General features: G+C 44.5%; 2 protein-coding genes across 3 annotated transcripts in view; both read right to left on the bottom strand.

Moving 5' to 3' along the window:
• Positions 1–18,156, bottom strand: part of LOC134449294 (toll-like receptor 13) — a 197,562-nt gene that overhangs the window by 125,719 nt on the left and 53,687 nt on the right. The gene's annotated exons all lie outside the window — the stretch shown is intronic.
• The window catches only part of galnt1 (UDP-N-acetyl-alpha-D-galactosamine:polypeptide N-acetylgalactosaminyltransferase 1), a 94,646-nt gene that overhangs the window by 51,575 nt on the left and 24,915 nt on the right, over positions 1–18,156 (bottom strand). The window contains exon 2 of the mRNA XM_063199156.1: positions 5,318–5,443. The gene's annotated coding sequence lies outside the window, so the exon portion shown is untranslated. The remainder of the gene's footprint in view (positions 1–5,317; positions 5,444–18,156) is intronic.

Here is an 18,156-nt window from a genome sequence, read left to right on the forward strand (position 1 = left end):
AGAGAGCTGTGTCTTTGGGTACATTCCATTATACTACTACCTTCCTCGACTTGTGCTTGTGGCCTGACTCTTCACCTATGCGCCGCCTCCATGGAGACAACCCGGTCAGGGTTGCCAGATGTCACTTATGATTTCCAGCCAAAAAATGCTAAAAACCCACCTGGAAGCACTAAATAATAATTTCTATGCCCAAAAATTAGCAGAAAAACCCGCCCAAGTGCCATATTTTTCCGCAGACGGCCATCCTAAGTAGCCCAATTGGGCTGGAAACCGCCCAATCTGGCAACACTGAACCCGGTCAGCCTAGCCACAACAACTTTTGGGGGACTTCTGCCCATTCAATATCACAATTGCAAATGAGAAGATGACCTTTGACTTCAGCCGTCAATGACATCTTGCAACGTCATTACGAGACCACAAGCACAAGAGTTAGGATAATGGGAAAAAAACACGTGTATGTGTGCTTGTCTTCCTGCTTCTTGTGTGTGTGTGTGTGCGTGTGTGTGTGCGTGTGTGCGTGTGTGTGTGTGTGTGTGTGTGTGTGTGTGTGTGTGTGTGTGTGTGTGTGTGTGTGTGTGTGTGTGTGTGTGTGTGTGTGCGTGCGTGCGTGCGCAGGGTCATGGGTCAGCTGAGGGTAAACACAGTTCCCTGTGATTCTCACCGCTCCGCTACCGTGCTGATGCGTTCTCACACACACGCTGCTCTTCGCACAGCTGCAATGAAGTGTGCATTGCAGTGCCCAGTGCCTCAATTGGTACACATGAGTAGCTCCTCAAATCTCCATTTCCTTCATATCACTACACTCGGCACATGTGTGTCAAAACTGCCCGGGTCTCCATTTGTATACAAGAACAGTTCCTCAAATCTCCATCTCTTTCAAATGACTACACTTGCCACATGTGTGTCAGCCTAGAGATCTGCATGCCCCTAGTGGCAGCAAAGTCATTCATTGGCAGCAGGTGTCTAGTGATCTTCCACAGGGATTTTGACTTGATCTTCCTAAGACTGACCAATAAATCCCTATGAAGTAGCATGTGTCCAAATTTCCAACTTAACCACTGTATTTAATCACAAACCATCTAAAGCAGGGTTTTAAGTGTTGAATACTCAACTTCCCCTTTACGATTACAGACCATCTACCCACAAGAATCACAGGTACCCTGAGCTTTGTACCAACCTTACCCCACACTGCTCCCCGGGTGTCTGTTTATGTATGTAGCATTAAACACAAGGGCACATCATATATCATACAGCATGTCTATAGAGGTGCCAATCAGTAGCACATCCCCTAACTTGCGACCATTGGACTGGTGAACACCAACCAGGCAACAGTTTGACCCCAGGTCTATGCAGAGTTCAAAACGCTCACCGTCTTTGCCAAATGCCTGAGAAACAGGCTTGTTGCACTCAGAGTGCAACAATCAATGTTAAATTCAAGTCCACCACTCAAGGATTTTGCGCTGTCCTTCGCATAAGCCATCAGCACCCTTATCACATTTCATGATTACATGACATGACATGCTACATAGCTACATAGCTATGTTGGTGCACAGCTCTGGATGCAGTGCCTGGATCAATGTGAGGTTATAGGTTTATGGGTCAATGACGTTTTAGTAGTAGCACACGTCAGGGTGGTGCAACCACAGATAATGCCACGATTGTATGGTATGGATTAAATGTGCATTAGCCTACTTAAGAGGCATATTCACTGCAGTACATTAATGACCAATGGCTATTATTAACCAGTGACTAATTAATTCATGGGCATTAGCTGTGGATGTACCACCTGACGTATGAGCCCAAACAACATCATTGACCCTAGGGCTGCAAAATTAATCGAAATAAATCGAAGATTGTGATTTAATCGTGATATCGAAATCGTGATATCAATCGGGATTTAATCGTGGCAATAGTGATCTGCCAACGAGTGTCCTTAAAGCCAGAGCATGCCGACAGGCTGGTGTTTCTGCCCAAAATTAGGCAAAAAAAATCAGTTGTTTATTGCTGTTTAATAATCGTGATTAATAATCGTGATTTTGATCCAAATAATCATGATTATCATTTTTTTCCATAATCGGGCTGCCCTAATTGACCCTATACTGCAGGTGCCTTCAGGACTTCATCCATGAATGAGGGTGCTAGGGGACCACCAAAATGATTCTACACATACGGGACATGACTCTGCCAACCTAACCATTAAGCCACAGCTGCCCCCAGACAGACAGACATCATTAATAATGATAGAAACACATGGACCAAACAAATGACACTACAGCCCACTCATTATCAAGTGCATGCCCTGGTACTCGTGCTGTCAAACGTGCACCCCCACTCGTTCAGTTAGTCAGAGCACATGCTCGGGTGTCTAGACAGAACAGGATCACAGCTACGGCATGCAGCCCCGCCGACAGGGGGGGGACAAAAGGGCTTTTTGTCCCGGGCCCTGGGATAGGGGGGCCCAGAACTGGGCCCTCATTAAGTTTGTGTTTAATGGTTCTAATTATTTTCAAAATAAGATGGTTTTTCAGAGAGGGAGGTGCGCTATATTTACATTAAATAAATGATGCAGATATTTTGCCTTTCCTGCCCTTAAAAAGGATCAAGAGCCCCCACCTCCCCCACCCCCAGTGCACAAATGGTTTGGTCGGTCAGTACGAGAAAGAAAAAAAACGGCTTCAACTTAACGCGGCTCGTGCCAATTTGCCAAGGTGTCTGAAGGAGCAGTCGTTCACCAGGAGGGCAGAAAATGAAGGATAGGAGAAAAATAGATGAAGACACCAGAAGCCCCAGGATTTCAGTAAAAAGTTCTTCAGATGATGCAGGTACTAACAATAGCAGAGAACACTAACAGAGCAAAAGTTTCCCTTCATAAACAGACACGCCCTGCACTGCAGCATTCATGTTTAAAACATGATCAGTCACACAGTCGCATCATTCTATAACCACAGCTTAGTAAAATTGTGTTTCAAATCTGACCATAGCTAGGAATATGCACATTAGCCCCAATCGTAACATGATGAGAAGTTGCGTCGCGCGCAAGGAGAGGGCAAGGGAGAACTTTTAAAACTGCGCTATTATGCAACGCTATTTCGCTTAGCGCGTATAAATCCCGCTTAGCGCAAATGCTAACACTTTATCAACCTGTTAACTTTGTGGGGAGAAACAGTGTACATCCGTTTTGTATATACATTTCTGCAACTTGACTTGTTCCTGTGTTTGGCCATTCCTGGTGTGGGAAGGCTGACGTCTTGGTGTGCTGGTGGTGACAGCTAGTGAACTAGAGCTGATTCAGTCAGGCACGTTCTGATGTGCAAGCCCTCGAATTGCTAAAGTAAATTACACGTACACTTGTGTTATTAATTATGTGAATCCTATTTATTTTGTTTCATTTCTAAATAAATGTTGGCAGAAATGCATGGATAATTGGATGGATAGATCATTTACTATGGAATTATTGTATGCGTCATTGATTTGTGAGGCTACTTTGATAATGTCGTTTCTTTTATAATGGGTAGGCCTATATTAAATAGCATATCACGTGAGAGTGGTGCTTCAGGCTGAAAGTTTAGTCTGGCCACCTGGTCTCTCTTGGGAAAAAATGGTCGTTCGGTGGTTGGGTTTTTTTTTGTGATCGGGGTTGGGGGGGGGGGTAGGAGGAAGGGGGGCCCATTGATATTTTTTTGTCCCGGGCCCAGCCAAAGCTGTCAGCGGCCCTGACGGCATGGTACAGCCCATGCACTAGAGGCTGTGCCAATGAGGCTAATGTCTTTGGACACTTCCTGTTTGCTAATAAGCCTTAGCTGTGTGTCCACTACACTGAATAACGGGGGTTCAGTGAACAGCTTTTTGCAAGCATGCCCTCATTACAGAGGAGCACCAGGCTACCAGACCGCAACACCAGGTTTCCTCACTGCCAACGCCTGCCCAAAATCCCAGCGCTGTGTGCTGCAAATTCCTCACCTATCTAACGGCTTGAAGCAACCGCCTGTGACTCTTTACTTGCAGAATTTCTGGTACATCCACGCAGCACATGCGTATGCACACACACACACCTCTGAGCAGCATGACATTATCATCCATTAAGGCTGTGACATGCAAGGATGTATTACTGCTCAGGCCTACCAGGCCCAGGCCCAGGGGCCCAAGAACCAAGAAGGCCCTGAAGCCTAACTCTCTATATTTCCATTCTCACATTGTCTTATATACAGTATATCGCACTTTCAACAATTGTATTTTCAACATTTCTTTGGGGACAAATCCCAGAACCTCCAACAACATAGGGTCTCTAAGCTGTGGCCTAAAACCCTGCATCTTTCTGGAAACTGGCGACACCCATAGAGGGGGGCCTTCCTTGCTGTCTGGCCCAGGGGCCCATGGAGTCCTAACCTGTCCCTGGTGAGACGTGCACCATTCTTTCTCTCATTCTCTCCAAGGAAAAGAGCACTCAATGTGTGTGTGCGTAGTCATGCATTCGCTCTCACACACAACAACCATGGCCACAGAGGAATTGCAGATGTAACACAGAGATATGAATGAATATTTTGCTTCCCATGCATGGGGGAAAGACACAGACGCATAATTTTTTGAATTGACTGCTTGTTAAAACTCCGCCCCATCATAATTACGGCGCTACACACAACAAACTTCCCGCTGAGAAACATGAATACATTACTGGCTATTCAGATTCAACAGCACACTAAAAATGTGCACGCTCACCACAGAGGAATTGTAAATGTAGCAGGCAAGACACACAGACATATACACACACGAAAATGCACAAACACACATCCACACCACCACCACCACAGAGGAATTGTAAATGTAACAGACAAGACAGAAATGCTTTTAATGTATGTGTGCACACACCTGACATAAACACACACACACAAACACACACACACACATACACACGCGCGCGCACACACGCAAACAAACACACACGCGCGTGTGCAAGCACGCACGCTCACACACACACAAACATGAACGCTCACACACGCGCGCATGCACACACACATGACAGAAATAGACTTAAAGTTAGCGGAGGAAATCCTCAAGGTTCTCAGTCTATTCACAGGAAACTGGGCAACAACATGCCCAACCCCCCAACACACATATCCCCCACAAGGTTAACACACAAACACACACCAAAATCCCCCCACACACATACACATACACATACACATACACATACACATACACATACACATACACATACACATACACATACACATACACATACACAACAGAATACAGTTTTTAAAAACATGTATTAATTCACCCAGATTGGATGAACACAAAATCTCTGCCGTATGCTTACGTGCTCAGGTGTGTGCGGAGTGGGCGGGGCAAAACTGGTCTCCCGTCCAATCAGGGAGGAGTTCCAGTGGACAGGAGGGAGGAGCTTGAGCAATCCCACCTGTGCAGCTTCACTTCGACATCCTTCCTGTAAGAACAGAGAGAGGGAGAGAGATGGAGAGAAGGAGATTAGTTGGAGTGACCATCTTTGTATCTAATGCACAATGCGGGAGACTCTACAGCCCGAATCAACTGAAAATGACAGTCACAGGCTGCAAGGGTAGAGAAAAAAAACAGAATGGAAAGAATCACATAGAAGAGCCTCTTAAAAGTTCTTTGCACAAGAGTGTTTTTAAGGTTTGCAATTTCAAAAAAAATCACTACCAGCATCTACCAATGAAAGCTAAGAGGCAAAAATATAAAAAATGTCTAAGCTTAATGTCTAAAACTTCTTATCTGCCTTCACAACGGAATTGTCTTTTCTGAGTGACTGATGGAGTGACCATTAATTCAGTGGAATCGGTCAAGCGTCTATTGGATGCGTAAGTTAGACGTGATTAGAATCTTCGTTTGGAATGTCGACTGTACCTAACGAATAACGTTGTAGGAATCAGACACGTGATCTATCTATTAATAATCACACCGTTGGCATTCCAAACAAAGATTCTAGGCGCGTCCGATAGTGAAAGTGTTAATCTTGCTCACTAGATTCTGGTGCAGTTGGCATGGTTTCTACAATTTTACAGTATAGATTAAGTAAGGTTCGGCGAGAAGGTCGCTACCGTGGAATAGCAGCACGACAGAGAGAATCTTTAGACCCCAACGCGGAGCGGAGGGGTCTTGTTCTCTCTGAAGTGCTGCTATTCCACAAAGCGACCGACTCGCCGAAAGTTAACCCGCTTATTATATGGATATACTTAAATGATTCACACATACGGGGACATTTCTTTAGACCTATTTAATGTTAAGAGTGTTGCTGCGCAAAACAAAACAGCCGTTGAGGAACACCGCTAGGCAACAGCTAGGTAGGCTAGCCAGGACAACAGGTGTTGTCTATCACAGCAGCTGATTAGAGTGACAAAAGACCGGACCCCCTGAAACATTCGCTTTAGCCACTGACTTGTATACAAGCCAGTGGCTTTAGCAGGGAACGTCTTGTTGCCATTGACAGCGGTAGCCAGGACAACGGGTGCTGTCTATCACAGCAGCTGATTAGAGTCTTGTTGAAAAGTCGCTTTAGCAGTGAAAAGTATTGTTGCCATTGACAGCGGTCTGTTATAGACCAACCCGTCCGTTATCGAAAAATAACAGACGTCCGAACGTTGGGGAGCCCCGTTGAAATGAATGGAGCATTCGACAGATGACGTCACAACCATATAATAAGTATAGATTAAAAAATACCCTTCCCTAATGGCGCATGAGCGGGATAACGGCCTTCGGGGTCGACCAGTTCCGCAAAGTTATTCTATTGACTGATATCATTACTCAATGACCCGCAAGTAGTGATGTGTTTGCGGACACAAGCTTTGTTCTTGTAGTCCATGTACATAGGGCTGTCCCAATATTCAATAAGTCAATATATCATACAATAGGTTTTTACAAGCATGATAACTTTTTTGCCACAATAAGTTATTGCATGCTTCTTTATTTTCCTCGTCACTCTCTTTTAGACTGAATATCGATAGGCACATTTCACTCAGCACAATGATGTTTAAACATTGGTGTACTTTTAATTTTCAGTCTTTCTACCTTGTCTACCTCTCTATCTACCCCTCTATCTAGCACCCCCTGCTGCGACGCTTTCAAATTAGAAAGGGTGTGTTCGCATTTCTATCCCATTGTCATTTTATTTTTTTAAATGACAGAGAAGACAATATTATCACTTATCGCAATAATTTCTTGGCCAATTTATCGTCCAGCAAAAATTGTTATAGTGAGAGGCCTACATGTACATCTCTTTGATGAATGACAATGATGAAGAGGATGATGTTCGGCTTCAATGCAGCACTGTGTTTTATTCATGTTCTTCCCCTTTTCATGGCTGAAGAAGGAAGTCCAAGAGCTGAACTCAAACCTGTTTGATTACACTCTACTTATTTAATGGTGTGTGTGTGTGTGTGTGTGTGTGTGTGTGTGTGTGTGTGTGTGTGTGTGTGTGTGTGTGTGTGTGTGTGTGTGTGTGTGTGTGTGTGTGTGTGTGTGTGTGTGTGTGTGTGTGTGTGTGTGTGTGTGTGTGTGTGTGTGTGTGTGCCTGTTTAGTATTCATATGGTGGAAGCATGGAAGAATGGCACTCAACAGTAGAACCACAGCAATCAGTCCAGACATACTTCTCGTTTCTCACAAATGTGATAGACAGACTGCAAATGCCTCTCCATTTGTATCTATATTTACCCAGGGGAAGAGAAAGAGAGAGAGAGAGAGAGAGAGAGAGAGAGAGAGAGAGAGAGAGAGAGAGAGAGAGAGAGAGAGAGAGAGAGTCTAGTTGCCTGGTCACTGATCTGGCAGCTCCTCACAGTTTGAGGGCAATAATGCCTCTTAGACAGCTTGTGGATTAAAGATGAGGAAACCTTTGAAGTTCAACCGCAATAAACCAATGGGTCATCTGAAAATGCCCACAGACACCAACAGACACCCTCACACCAACACACACTGACTCACTGATAGACATACTGTATGCACTCCACTTCACTCAGAAAAACACACACGCACACGCACAAACACAAATAAATTGCAGTGGGCCCTTGGTGTAGGCTTCATCCAGAGAAGCAAACAGGAGCGCTAATCCTCCTCCCTACTGAGAGTGTCCGTCTCCTGTTAGCAGCGTTCTGGAGCACCATGGGGACCGCTGGACGACCGAGACCTTGCCAAGTCAGCCACCGACCAATTAAATGCCTCTGCAGGAGCCCCACCGGTCACCAAGGAAACCGACCACAAGAGACTGATAGCTAGCGTTGATCCCTTGAGCCGGCGTCCAGGGGGTTCAGAGGTCACCAGGGACGGGACACTCTTACACCACGCACATAAACGGTCACATGGCGACGAGTTTACAATTTCACTTCAGATATGTTAATGCCTGTGAAGATGGTCATTCATCCAGGTTGTGTTATCCAAACAGTTTAGTTGTACTGCAGATGTAAGCAACTGGACTTCTCTCATACATACAGTAAATGCTCATATGGTCATGTATTTACACGTCAGGTTTCTGTATGGTGAAAACTGTGAACGCCTAGGAAGAGTTTAGTTGCACTGTACATGTAAGCAACTGGACTTCATTGTTGAGGTTGACCGTTTGTTCCTCATTGAAGACGCTTCATCAGTTCATGTCCCCACTACAATGATCAAAACAGGTGAAGCTTCTCAGATGAGGAACGAAATGCCTCCAAGCTCCAGGAAGTCCAGATTGCTAACAGTACAGCACAGTTAAAGTGTTTGGATTAATGGTCCGAGCATGAGCAGCTTGGTCTGTGAACTGCCACTTGACCCACACTGCTGGACCAGAACAGGAGCCAAGTTCTGCTGTCTGGCCAACCGCCTGGCCTCCTTTTCGGCCACCAAATTACAGTTTAATAGGTCAGTACAACTCCTGACATCCCCCAACAGCTACTTAAAAATACATCTACTGTACAGCCTAATTGTGGAGATTAGCTGTCTCCACGCAGCTACTTTGCAGCATTAAAACCGGATGTTGTTGAACAGAATGTGATTAAACAAATTTGAGGAGTTTTCGTTTTGGACCAAGTAGTAATATCTTGCCAAGGTACTCCATAACATGCCCCTACAATGGAAGGAAAAAAATGGAGTCTATAAAAATTATTGAGTCAGTGACTGTAGAGTTGTATAGGTTACTTATAAATCCTGAGATCCATAAAATAAGAGATTTCATTTCAGCTAGACACGGTCTGAGCCTAAACCAATCTGCCCATGTGTTATGTCGCACTCTGTTCTCCTTTACATATGGTTAACATTTTGCGTTTTCATTGTCAGCGGCTTGAATGAAAGTGTCTATAAGTGTAGCCTGAATGCTGCACACTGGTTCTACGCCATCAAAATCCGGAGGAGCAGTCAACAAGGAGATGCATCGCTGGCATAACTCTAGTTGCACACACAGGCGTCAATTATGGCGTGGATGGGGGTGGTAGAGACCACCCGTTTCTTAATGAACTCATTCATCCATTTTTCACACATTGTGCAGATAGTTTGCACGGTGTCATGTCTAATGAGGACACAAATTTGTCAAAATCTCACTGTTGATCAAAGCGTTGCGTGCACTTTAGAACACCAGGAAGCACCCGAGGTTATCTATGTAATGAGTAACAGGAAGATGATGAGAGATGACAAGCCAAAAAAATTACCAGAAAAGACCAATTCTAAATTAGAAGAGGACACCACACAAATAAGGAGAGACGCTTGACAGTTATTCCTGCAGTTCAGAGTTAACAGTTAACAATGCCTTGGTCCCTCCAGGCAGTAATCCAGTTTTAATGTTATGCAGTTTCACATGAAATATGACAATTTTGTAAATAAATCTTAAGAATTACATTTGCAATACAGTTAAGTTTTATTTTCAGGGGACCTAGTGAAGGTGGGGTCTGTTGTAAAGGTGTCCGCCTTCAATATAGGCCTAAGAGCAGGTGGAAATCCTGGTTTGTTCATAGTACAGCCCTTGGGGGACTTTATAAGATGTGAAGTGGCCCTCGAATGAAAAAGGTTTTAAAGGTGTTGAAAAAAATGACGTAATGGGGTTCACAGCCTGGAGTTGAACGTGCATGTGTATTTTGAAAGTGCTTTGAGACAACTTTAGTTGTGATGTTGCGCTATATAAAGTTACATACAATACAGTTTGTATTGTACCTCATTCAATGACTTGATTTCTTCCAGTGCGTTCACTTGGATTTTTCAGAAACTCTAGCTCCAAAATTAGCTTGATTATTGCAAATACCTTGACTAAGCCGCGCATGTCCACATACATATTGACACACTATGGTGCTGCTGTCTGTAGGTCTGAAGAGCAGTCAGCAAAGTCTGGTCTCAAACACTGGAAACACACATTAGGACAGCGTCCAAAACACACACAGTAGCGTCTCTCTCTTCCTCACTTGCTCTCGTTCACACACCTGAAACGTCCCACATTCAGGCGTCCACAGCCTGGTCTCAAACACTGGAAATACACATTAGGACAGTGTCCAAAACACACATCTCGCTCTCGCTTACACATCTGACACATCCCGCATTGGAGCGTCCCAAGCTCTCCTCTGGGACATCCTGACCTGCGCAGGTGTGACGTCAGAGGCGCAGCGCTGCGGCCACCCATGACCCATGCGGATGGGAAGAGGTGTTCACGCGAGTGTCACTCAGCAAGGCCAAGCGCTCACTTCCGCACCCCAACAGGCACACAACAGCCACGAGTCCCCCACACATTGTGGGGCCTCACTCACTCACTCACTCTAGTGGCACTGGCCAAACTCTCAGGGCTTCCGCACACCGGCTCCGATAAAGTGCTGAGCACTGCTCCGCAAAAGTTTGATTCCATTATTTTCAATAGAACCCCGCACACTGGCGCCGATGTCCGCAGACATTCGCAGATGTCGGATAGCGATTAGAGACAAGTTCGATTTGTCGGCGCCGCCCATTAACTATCAATGCTATGTTCGTGTGAAATTGGGTTTGGGGGTCCGAATTATGTCGGAAGCAAAAGTGCTCCGCAATGTTGTCGGAGCCAATGTGCGGCCGCTCACTCACTCACACATACATCGGTACTTCATTGACGGGAAAATTACCATGTGTAAGGTAGGGGGAGCCACTTATTTCTTCCTATTCTGGACTTCTATGAGACTGCTAATGTGTTTTGAGCTGCACCTTGCAAGGATTAATTATGGTACAGTCAAGAAATCATGGTTTAAACTCAGGGCCTCCTGCTGCGCAAGGTGTCCTAAAAATGTACACTCACAATGATTGAGCTCAGGTACTGACAAACCAATAAAAGGATGACTGTAGAGGATGACCAATAAAAGGATGACAATCCTTTTATTGAAGCATGCTACACGGATCCATTGACTTTCACTAGCTTAGCGACATATTCCTTCTTTTAACTTGTCATAAAGCAAGACAACGCTTAACATGAAAAATAAGACACTTTACCACCTTAATAAACCTTGGCCAACGATTTTAAATGTATTAAGCCCCAAAATAGTGGCATACCCCTTTAATCCTTGAATCAAAGTACACATACAGAAAGACAAACAAATACTGTGTAATGTACTGTACGCTTTACACAATACTATTGCAAGGCCTTAGGATCTGGCTTTAATACAACAGTTTTATGACAAAACACCACAATGATTAAGATGTTACTGAAACACAAATTCAGTTAGAAATGGAAACAAATCCTCCTTGGTATTCAAGACAATCTGAAGTTTGCCTGCAGGTATCCATTTGCCACTTTCTGAGATATGTGGCAGACAGTTTGGGAAAGGCATTTCAAAAGGCTGCAGGCCTAGAGCTGTGGTGAGGGTGTGTAGTTGAATATAAAACACAGGGACAATTTAACATTTGAAAAATAGAGGTAAAAATTAGACTGTTCTCATCCAACATTCAGCGCACCAGATGAGCAGCTCACAATCATTGCACGGTATTGCACAGACACAAAAATCCTAATTCAATCAAGTCAGTTGTGCACGCTATGGATCGTTAGGATAATTTTACAATGCTTTAACTGATTTCAGATGTGAAAAAAATGTCACAATTGCTTGTTCCAGCTACACACTTCACAGCCTCCCAATTGTTTTGCTTGATGGAAATGGCCAAAACTTAAAATGAGACGTAAAAAGGAGAGTAATCCTTGGGAATGCAGCCAAAAGGGTTTACTTATAAAGCAACTGGACTTGTCCTCCGATCTCTCATTCCAAGGAACTGTAGAGCAGCCATGGCCTAAAGGGTGGTTTATGCCTCGAGATCAGCGTCACTGCATCATGATGCAGTGAGCCGCGCAGTTAACGTAGTGAAGCCCCCCCCATCACGCAGGTACTCTGGGGCACCTCCCCAAAATTGTGTCTCGACGCAGGGAGCGACGGCGTGAAAGGGCGAAAATAGGTCTCTGATTGGTCCTCTCGACCAGCCTGCTCTGTCCTCGAGTCGAGAACAAGCGCTACTTCCTTGTTCTAACCTTCGTCGGTCTACGGACTGTGAGCTCTTCATTAAATAAGTTGCCCGTGCTTTGTTGTTTGATTTATTTACACGAACCAAAGACAACACATGCGCTTGCAAGTTACGACGCTGAAGTTATTTGGACAGTTGAACAGTGGTTCCGAGGTTCGAGGAAACATTCCGCTTCGTCCTCGACAAATGAGCCACTTCTTTGTTCCAAGAAACTACTACTGTGGCTGCCAGTGCGATCAAACATGCACGTGATATAAAGATTTAATGTTTCATTTTCATTCTCGTCGAGTCTGTGATGCTAAAAAACAACCGACACGTCTAGTTTACTCTTTGTATTGAAGGCAGTTTCAGCGTGGAATGACATCGCGCAGACCGTGCTTCAAAACAGGGCATAAACAAGAATTAACTGCATCATGGCTGCGTCAAGCTCACTCTGTGGCACAAGTAGGAAGCATAACTGAGCCTTAATAGTCAGGGAGTTGGTCTTTCTATCTGGGGTTTGAAGTTTCGAATCCCACTTGACCTCTCCCTACTGTGGGACCCTACACCTACAACAACAATGGCAGAGGTGCCCTTGAGCAGGGCACCTAACCTCACAATGTTCCAGGGACTGTAACCAATACCCTGAAAAATAATATCTATAGGCCTAGTCGCTTTGGATAAAAGCGTCAGTTAAGTGTAATGTAATGTCATGTAACTTCCTAAGTAGTCTGGTTGACCTTGGAAGAGGAGCTCCAAGACAAAGTCCAGTTGCTGAGAATTAAACCCTTTTGAGTAACATGACCTGGATAAAAGAGAAATGTCAAGCCATGGGGAATGTAGATCATTGGTAACACATACTACTTTGTTACCTTGATGGATACACACATGCAGGCACTCAGACCCATGTGAGTCATGTGAGACGCGTGTGTTAAGTTCCAATTCCGTCCGGACATGTGACGTTATGAGGCCACTGAGCTAATTATGAAGCTCTTTTTGAGGACATTTGTGCGTTGGATCTGCAGTCAGAGTGTGTGTGTGTGTGTGTGTGTGTGTGTGTGTGTGTGTGTGTGTGTGTGTGTGTGTGTGTGTGTGTGTGTGTGTGTGTGTGTGTGTGTGTGTGTGTGTGTGTGTAGCTCCTTTTGAGGACGTGTGTGTTGAATCTGTGTTGAGTGTGTGTGTGTGTAGTAGGGCTGCACGATATTAGAAAAATATGCGATACACGATAACATGACTGTATACTGCGATATCGATATTAATCGCGATATTTAATATATGCATATATTTTCCCCTCTCTACTTGCCATTCTACACTTTATCATGTATAAAACAGCTGAGAGCAATGTTTTATTGCCAACATTATTTTTTATTAGGAAAAAACATGGCTAATATACAGCATCAACTTAAAATGACAACATTTTTGATGCATTTTTTAACCTTCTCACCAAATTTGCTATTATTAAACATTAAAAACTGTTTGCAATATGTGCACAACTTTTGCGATACGTATATCGCAAGCTGTGATATCACGATATCGCTACATTTTCGATATATCGTGCAGCCCTAGTGTGTAGCTCCTTTGAGGACAGTTCTGTGCTGAATCTGTGTGTGTGTGTGTGTGTGTGTGTGTGTGTGTGTGTGTGTGTGTGTGTGTGTGTGTGTGTGTGTGTGTGTGTGTGTGTGTGTGTGTGTGTGTGTGTGTGTGTGTGTGTGTGTGTGTGTGTTCTGTGTGTGTCCACAAGCAGGGAAGGTCATAGTGTGTAGTGTTCAACACACACTGAGCGGCCCCAACATGTGGGTACCATATGACCAAAACGTGTCACCACAGACCCCCGCACTGCACACACTGGCTGGTCATGCATGCTGACACAGAGTCCCCCGAGGGTGTGTGTGGGGGTGTGTGTGTGGGTGTGTGTGTGTATGTGTGTGTGTAGCGTATGTGTGTGTGTGTATATATACGTACAGTATGTGCGTGTGTTTGCATAGGGAAGGGGGAACTGGATAAACTTTGGATCTGGGTGTTTTTCAAAAACACACAACACAACTGGCTACTTAGGATGGACAGGATGACGGTCCAGTTGGTTTGAGGCCTCCGCCCTGCCTGACACACACACACAGACACAGACACAGACACAGACACAGACACAGACACACACACACACACACACACACACACACACACACACACACACACACAGACACAGACACAGACACAGACACAGACACACACAATCCTGAAGATGACTCATGTCACTAGAGACAGAGCTACTTTGGCTGCTTAATGCCCCTTATATAAAATGTATATGGTGCTATAAACCACAGTGGTTTACAGGCACTCCCGTCATGCTAAGCACTACTGACAACCAGAGTGAGAGAGAGAGAGAGAGAGAGAGAGAGAGAGAGAGAGAGAGAGAAAGAGACAGAGAGAGAGACAGAGACAGAGAGAGAGAGAGAGACGGCAAATGCTTTTGCTTCCAAGCCATTCTCTGCACAGCACTTAAAAAGTGAAATAAATATGTCTAAAATATGCAACTATGTTTTTATGAGCATGCATACACACGCCAACACACTGTATGAACATATTTCTGGGATTAGTAATTGCATGTCTGCTACAACTACAATTCACCATTTTGTTTGTCTGCCTTAATGCTGTGGATACACACATGTTCATTCATTACAATGTATAGTTTCGGGTGGTGTGCTTTGACAACGCTATCCCTTTGTCATGCCAATCAGTCTTACTTGAATTAAATTGTGAGTAAAAGTGAGAGAAGGACAGAAGATATATATATATATATATATATATATATATATATATATATATATATATATATATATATATAGAGAGAGAGAGAGAGAGAGAGAGAGAGAGAGAGAAGAGAGAGAGAGAGAGAGAGAGAGAGAGAGGGGGGGGGGGGGGGGGGAGAGAGAGAGTGGGGTGAGAGAGAGAGAGAGGTGAGAGAGAGAGAGAGAGAGAGAGAGAGAGAGAGAGAGAGAGAGAGAGAGAGAGAGAGAGAGAGAGAGAGAGAGAGAGAGAGAGAAAGAAAGAACTCATTCCTGCTGTGTTGTTGCTGGACACAAATGAATTCAGAGTTATCCCACAGTCAGTCAGTCAGCTGGCCTAATTAAACATTGGCTGACTCCACCCATATCGCCAGCACAACATACTGCCACCAAGGTATTAAAGCCTAATTTGACGTTCTTAGGTGTGTGTAGTGATTACACACTCATGGAGCACATGTGAGCAGGGCAGTAGGTCAGTCCGTTTGTCGGTTGACCAGAAACTGGCATGCTTTTTGGAAGGCTCGCTTTGCACGCGACATAGGCCTACTGTAGGTCTCTGGCAGCCTCGTTCCACTCTCCACCCTTTTTCTTCATTTTGTTCTCGGTTACTCATTTTTTTCCTCATTTTGTCTCTCCTCAGTTATACTCTCCATACGTTCTCTTAAGACCTGTTTCACATTAAGGCGCGTGTGCGTGTGCGTGTGCGTGTGTGCGTGCTTGTGCGTGGGTTGAGTTTAAACAAGGCCACCTCATCGCACAATAAAAACTTGCATACGTACACACACATACACAAAAGCTTTATCGACAATCAATAGTCTCCAAGAAAATAACCCTGAAGAGCAGGACAGAAAACAACCCCTCCTGATGAGGCAGAAAGTCATGTACACACAGACACGCTCACACACGCACACACACTTGCATGCACACGCACGCACAGACACAAGGATAAGGACATGACCAATACAATAAAACAAAACAGTTTTTCTATCAAAAGGTATCTGGAATGACTTGGATCTAAGACAACTCGTTGATATTCTCTCTTACACACACACACAGACCCACACAGTCTCTCTCTCCAAAACACACGTACACGTACACACGTACACGTACACACACACGCAGGGCCGTAACCAGACATTTTCAAATACACAGGTCAAATACTGCGTGCATTTACAGCACACTGTACATTTAGAATGCTTCAAGCACTTCAGTCAAACTCTTAAGTGTGTTTTCCTTAATCACTGCCTTGAGGATAAATGGGGGTAGCGTATACAGACTAAATTTATCATTGTTGATCATATTTTGATTTATACATTTTACATTACTGAAAAGAATTACAGAGGACATGACCTCTGTGTCCTCAATGGTAGTTACGGCCATGCACACGTACACACACACGTACACACACACGTACACACACACACACACACACACACACACACACACACACACACTAGAACAGGGAGGCAGTAGAGAACAGGCTTCGTGTATCGGGGTGTCCTGCCTGCCTGCTCCCATAATGCCTCAGTGTATGACGTCATACCTCAATGACCTCACTGAACTCAACCCAACTTTCTTTTTCCATTCCGCCTCTTTAACTCAATCCTACCCATAAATCTGGAACATGCACAACCATACAGGCACATAGACCAGGCAGAGAGAAAGAGGGAGGGCGGGAGAGAGAGAGAGAGAGAGAGAGAGAGAGAGAGAGAGAGAGAGAGAGAGAGAGAGAGAGAGAGAGAGAGAGAGAGAGAGAGAGAGAGAGAGAAAACCTCATAGTCCATCCGGAAGTTGAAGTCACTTTCACTCATTTTCTGCTGTGTTAAAAAACAAGTCTCCTGTCTGCACAGATGTGGACAACTCCCAGTCAAAATGTCTCTCTCTCTCTCTCTCACACACACACACACACACACACACACACACACACACACACACACACACACACACACACACACACACACACACACATACACACACACACACACACACACACACATGTTAAACCTCAGACAGCTGTTCCATTAGGGCTGAAAATGATGCAAGAAAAATGGTGTGCACAGCAACCGCGCCTAAACACTTCCCTCGACCCCCACCCCTCCGTCAAAGCAAGAAGCTGCTGGTGCACCTGAAAACTGTGTGTGTGTGTGATTGTGTGTGTGTGTGTGTGTGTGTGTGTGTGTGTGTGTGTGTGTGTGTGTGTGTGAGAGAGATATTAAAATGAAGCCAAACCAATCTCTGCCCAGCCCAAATTCCATTTAAAAGTTGACATGTTCATGACTTCCTGGCTTAGAGTGAACCGGCAGTTTTTAATCACAAAAACAAGCTTGTTTAGTAGCTGACTAACAAACAGCACACAGTCTCAAACACTGTGGCAGGGCTTAATAAATGTTTGTGGGTGCAATGATTCTTAGACTATGTGCTTTGGAAATGTATTAACGTAATTTCAATTATTTGTATGACCAGTGCATGTACATAAAGCCAACTTGGCTTGACTTTTTATTTTTCTAAGCATTTAAATATGAACAAGCAGAGGTGTATATGATGGAAGTAGAAACAAATGAATGTAAGTACAACATTAGGACATGATATTTAGTTATTACCTAATGAGGGGTTTTACTTTTCTTTTACAAACTGTTCTATGTCAACCTTATACACGGTCCTCTGAGAGCTAGTTTACTGTAGGTGGCTACAGGTCTCTATATTAAGCTAAAGTCAACAAAATCTCTTCATGTGCTCTGGGTACGTGGCGCAGTGAGTGCCCTAGTGTGTCATGTGAGGTTTGTGGTTAAACATGCAGGACTGCTGCATCTTGGGAAGGTACCCACACCGCACCGAGATCTAAAGATGGCCTTCTCGTCTTCTCATCGTCTCATCTTTCTCGCCGCTGCCATCGCAGAGCCACACATAATCCGCTGTCTGTCCGTCCACTTGAGTTTGGTTTCC

Source organism: Engraulis encrasicolus, chromosome 5 (genome assembly GCF_034702125.1).
Source record: "Engraulis encrasicolus isolate BLACKSEA-1 chromosome 5, IST_EnEncr_1.0, whole genome shotgun sequence".
Taxonomy (NCBI): domain Eukaryota; kingdom Metazoa; phylum Chordata; class Actinopteri; order Clupeiformes; family Engraulidae; genus Engraulis; species Engraulis encrasicolus.